Here is a 5,955-nt window from a genome sequence, read left to right as displayed (position 1 = left end):
ATTTTGAGTGAAAATTTTTTCGCGAATACAATACTTCCTTTTTTGTAAAAGGAAGAGTAACAATGATTTCTCTCCAAAAAGGGGCAAAAGACCCCCTTAGAAACATCCGAATGCAACCAAAAAAGAAGGTGCACAACTAGACCCCAGTAGGAGTCTGCGTACCGAATTTCAACTTTCTAGGACATACCGTTTTTAAGTTATGCGAGATACATACACACATACGAACATACATACGTACATACGGACGTCACGAGAAAATTCGTTGTAATTAACTCGGGAGTCGTCAAAATGGATATTTCGGGTGTCTGTACATTCCTAGGCATATATCCACCTGTGGTCGGGTCGAAAAAAAACTCAACATTCATTTAGGGGTGAGAAAAATGGCAATTAAGGCCGATTTTTGAGTGAAATTTTTTCGCGAATACAATACTTCCTTTTTTGTAAAAGGAAGTAAAAAATGAAGTACACACTTCTAGCTAAGGAAGGGATACTAGATCAGCTTTTAATCGGCATTCCAAAAGCGTATTTATTCCCTTCAATCGAGTTTAATAAATATTTTTTTTTGTAACGCATTTTATAAAAACAACTCGTGCTATAGTATGGGTGATTATTATTTAAGGCGTGCATAAAAATTTGTTGAAAGAGACTGTGTGTGTGTTTGGTAGATGAGCATTGCTTTTTGACCATTTTCGAACACATTGAGTTTTTTTTTCTCAGGGCTGAATGAATTGTGAGGAAATCTATAATTTCAACGTGTCGAAAAAAAAAATCTACACATTGACTACTGTTAATAGTAAAGAAAAGCGAGGAAAAACGGTATGTGCAATTCTCCAGCGAAGGCAACGTTAATATTTTACGAAACGAAATCGTACAAACTAATAGTTTATCTTTATTAATGTCATATTCTACTAAAAATACTTGCTAACAGAGTAGCTTGACAAACATAAAGCTGACCTTCAAGTTTTTCAACTATATCTTTTTGTATATTTCATGCGGGGTATCATGATTCAAAAAACATTACACTCATTTTTAAAGTAATTTATTATATACTAGTGATACCCGCACGGCTTTGCCCGTAATAGAAAAATCAAAAGGTCTTTTGGTTCACCTGTATATTAACAAATAATGTATGGTGAATTTTCTCGCCAGTTGGCTTGTACCCATCTTACGGTTCCACGTTATGATAATTTCGTATCTCGCCAATTGGCTTGTGCCCATGTTACGGTTCCACGTTATGATAATTTCGTAATTTACTCGTCCATCTTATGATATTTTTTTTCTTAAAATTGGAATAGAAAAAGAACCACATCAAATTTTCGAAAAATCGCTTCGAGGTGCACACCCCCATGCTACATACTAACTTTGTGCCAAATTTCATGAAAATTGGCCGAACGGTTTAGGCGCTATGCGCGTTACAGACATCCTACAGACATCCAGACATCCTACAGACATCTAGACATCCAGACATCCTTCGGACAGAGAGACTTTCAGCTTTATTATTAGTAAAGGGTTTTGTTTTCCTTACTTCTGTAACATTTGTTTTTGTTATACAAAAACCAGTAGATTATTTACTTATCTAAGTAAATAATTTGATTTGTCGTATTCAATTGTGATTGTTCTTTATAACGTTTTTATTATAGTATTGTTTATTTGGCGAAACACTTTAAATTGTAGGGGGAAAAAACCGCTTCACTCGCTAAAGGGCTGGGTTACGGTAGCGTGGTTGTTTGGCGCGTTAAGCGATGAACTATATAGTTGAAGGATTATTTTGAGTTTTAAAGCTACTATTAATATTTTTATGTGTTTTGGTGTATAGTTTTATAAATTCCAAAGATACTTTAATAGGTCTTTTGAAAAGGTGTGTACGCATTTTAGTTGAAAAAAAATGGTCATTTCACATCAGAAGGGAGGCGTGGATTTGTTTTGTTCAACGGACTTCCTTTAACTTCTCAGCACGGGCATTGCCGTGCGGGTAGTGCTAGTAACATATGTGACGTCTAATTTGTTTATTTATACATGTATGCATTTGACTCTTTCTGGTACAGCTACAAAGACAATTAGTTAATAATATACAGTTATCTCTCTTCAACCTGCTATCTCCCTCCACGCTATTTGGAAATAACTGACAATGATGCGTTAGCTCTCGCTACTTTAAGTATATTTTTTTTACTCGAAACGTTCCTTGCTCTGTTGGATGTAGGTCATACTTATAGCTTACGTTGTAAGTAACTTTTGTGTTTCATTTCCATTTTGTATTTTTTCAAATCTTGGATGTGACGCTAACACACTCGACTCTTAGCAATGCCTTTTCAAGTTGAATGTTTAAGGATCAATTTAACCACATGAAATGGTTTCAAAAGAAATGAACAAAAAGCTCAGCTCTATTTTTAGTACGATTTCTTGCCCCGAACATTATATTTCAGGTGCATTTCACAAAATGTAGCAAATAAAAGTTAAAATATCCATTGTATGTTGTATTACGTAACTAGCAGCATTACCCGGCGTTGCCTCGAAAATAAAAGATGTGGTCTCTCTCACTTCAGGTTTCCCCTAAACAAAAAACTACTAAAGCTATACAAACTGAGAATTCGGGAGGTATATATGGCCAAATTTGTGTGTCTTTAAGTTACAGTTAAACTTCCTTAAAATGTTTAACCAAAAGATTAATATCCCACTAGCACCTGTTTCCCCTATGTATATTAGTATCTCACAATGTACTTTTATTTTCTGCATTTATTACATAATTGGGAAAAAAATCGACGAAAATGTCAAAAAGATAACTGACTTCCAAAAGCACGGATCACTAGATGCATTACTCACTTCATTTCTACAGCAAATTGCAGCTTCTTTAATTCATATTTGCTTCCGGAAATTAATCTTTTTTTTTTTTTCATTGTTTAACTTTTGGAAGTGAGTGCAATGTTTGGGATATTAATTTTAACAGATATGTAGCTATATTACGAAAACATTCAAGTTGGAATGCGAGAGAGTAGGCTCGTTCAATTCTGGAAGAACTTCCTGTCAAATTAATTCCAATGTATTTTAATTCTTGACCAGGATCATTTTCATTCCGTATCGAATGTAGAATTGTTCACAATGCAGTATGCAATACAGCTCTGTCAGTGTTCCGACCCACAAAAAGGCTAGAAATTTGCAATCAAACAATTTAAAAAAATCACTAAACGTCTTTTTAAATACCAAACCCTGTGGCACGACAGTCCGTGAGGGCCAAGGCCTATTTTGCCCAACTCAGTTTTCCTGACCAGGGGCTCTGGGGTGCAAGGCACATGGGTTACCACCAATTCCGGTTAGGTGGTCAGCCTAACGCGGAACCCCTCGTGTTTGATTCCCAAGTACGCTTGGTACTCATTTTATCGACCTACTGAAGGGATGAACGGCTGAGTCAACCATATCCGAGCGTCGTACGATGCTTGTTTATTAAGTTTTAGAAAAATATTTTTACAACTCCCAAAAGCAACACCTTTGATTATTTTTACATTACGCGGGAAAGTATTTTCCTTTATGAAAATTTAAGAACTAGCGTTAAATATTAATTATCAAAGTTCACATTTCATTATCTCGTTATCAATTTTCCCTTTTGTAGATTTAAAGTGAAGATTTCAATCTGAAAATATTTTATCAACGGATTTCTTCGGATAAAGTCACTGCTGGAATAATTGTTTCCCTGTTTGACCATAGTTATTACAAAATTTTCTATGATCATTTTTATTCCGACACAGTTTTACATTTATTTTGACGCCCAGTACAAAAAAAAAAAAAAAATGCCAAGCGTTACACAGAAATCTCGCCTATTCAACTCAAGATGGCGCATCTGCGCTCCAAGCTTTAACAAGTAGGATAAAAATAAAGATTCGAAATGCTGGATTTGGCTGCAATGAACTTATTCTACATCTACGTAAAGAATACATTTTCATCATAAACCTAAACAATTAAACATCACTTGTACAGTCGCGTCAGTTAAAGGGATCCTGTAAACATTTAATTTTCTTCAAGCAAAAACAGAAAATGGTACAAACTGTTGTCACTGTTGAAAACAGTAACTGCATTTTTCTACGCGACATCTTGAGTAGCATTGTTTTGGGAAACTTATAGAACATGGAACAGTTATGTGGAAAATATACTCAACGTAATAACCTCTATCAGATAGTCTGCTCAAAAATCATGTAAGTACTGTATTTTGTTATTTTCATTTCGTGTTCAAATTCTATCTATTGTCAAAACCGTTACGCATTTTTTTGACTCTTCTAAAAGCTTATTTATTATGTTGTTGGCTGCAAAATACGTTGAATGTTGGCTTCAATTTAAAAAAAAGAAGCGTATTTACTAGGGCATTCCACGGTATTTTGGACATTATGTAGAGTCCGTAACGTGACCTTTTTTTGCCATAACTTTTTAATTTACCGTTTGATTTGCAAATTATTTTAATTTCAGCTAGTGTGTTGGTAGGAAAAGATCAAAATAAAATAACTTGCTAATCAAACAGTAAATTAAAAAGTTATGGCAAAAAAGGTCACGTTACGGACTCTATATAAATGTCAAAAATACCTTGGAATGCCCCTACTAGTGAAAACTATTTACTGTACTGTTATAGACTAAAGTTGCAATCAGTTCGCGCGAATTTAAAATTAAGCTAAGTGGCACCGTACCGTGCTCGTTATTCGAAATTGAATTGCATTATCTTCTTTTTCAAAAAATTTCATTAGGAGCTGAATTATTTAGTCAATGGGTTTCACGGAAGTAAACTGCAAAAATCTCGTTGTAAATATATGAAAAAAAAAATCTACTTAATTTGACCAAGCTTTAGTCCTTTTACAGCATTTACCTTCATAATCCTTTAATTGTTCAGTATTTTTAACTCGAGAGGTTACATATAACGATAACGACGATAAAAATATACGTTAAAGCATGATTTGAGGTGTAAAATTTAAAAAAAAGACAAAAATAAACAGTGTCAGTGTCAACAATATATCCGTTTAGTTTCGAATCAATGCATTTAGGTTAAATAAAATTAGCCTTAAATATGTATATCTAGCAAAAGTACACTATCCTCTTATTTCCCAAAAATAACATTGAGAACACTAATAAATTTTGAAGGATTCACAAGAGTTGCTAGGTTTAAATTTCAGCAAACCATATTGTAATAATCTTCGGGTAAAAACATCATAGTTAGGTTTTAGTTTTTAGTATGGCATTTCATTACAATGTAAACAACATAGATTTTTTGAACTACAAATATATTGTGAAAACAACAGTAAAGGTAGCTCCAATTTTTCTACTTTTATTTGAAAGCAAAAAACAAAAGAAAATTGTGGTCTGAAGCTTATTGAGACCATGTTCGTTCAATTTCAACTGGTATTCTTTACGGTAAATATCGAATATTTGGAGCAATACGCTCTTAATCTTTGCTACAACAGAAAATAAAAGATAAAAAAAGTTTAAAAAGTGAAAACTTTTGCATTATTAAAAACAAATAACAGTTTCGTTTGAACTTGTTTCATAACAAAGTGTTTTGCTTAAAAGTTAAAACTTTTGTGTCATTTTTTAAAAAGCAGTTTTATTTTAAAAGTGCAGCGCAAGTGGTCAACTTACGCAGGTTTCACTGTACTGAAATATTATTAGCTATTATTAATTGCTTTGACCTAGTATTTTCAATTTATCGCAATCCAGCAACAACCAAAAAACAGCATATTGGAAGCATCGAGATTTTACACGACAGCAGATGTAAGCGACTTAGTCTCAAATATTACAATGCGAGCAAAAAATGTATAATGTGATGTTTACTGGTTAGTTTTGTTGTCTAAATTAATAATGTGAACGAAAGTTCGAAACATTTACTTCTAAATTAACAAATTTTAATGATGTGTTAGTATTGATTATATCGTTTTTACGCCACCACGTAGCAATTACTCAAGCTAACTTCGTGCGAGATTTGTG

At 33.4% G+C, this 5,955-nt stretch overlaps 1 protein-coding gene across 1 annotated transcript in view; it reads left to right on the top strand.

Annotated features, from left to right (window-relative positions):
- The first annotated feature begins 3,992 nt into the window (after positions 1–3,992).
- The window catches only part of LOC129219420 (SEC14-like protein 2), a 218,835-nt gene continuing 216,872 nt past the window's right edge, over positions 3,993–5,955 (top strand). Inside the window, exon 1 of the mRNA XM_054853817.1 lies at positions 3,993–4,184. The gene's annotated coding sequence lies outside the window, so the exon portion shown is untranslated. The remainder of the gene's footprint in view (positions 4,185–5,955) is intronic.

The sequence above is a fragment of the Uloborus diversus genome, chromosome 3 (genome assembly GCF_026930045.1).
Source record: "Uloborus diversus isolate 005 chromosome 3, Udiv.v.3.1, whole genome shotgun sequence".
Lineage (NCBI taxonomy): Eukaryota > Metazoa > Arthropoda > Arachnida > Araneae > Uloboridae > Uloborus > Uloborus diversus.
This window is presented reverse-complemented; position numbering and strand designations above follow the sequence as displayed.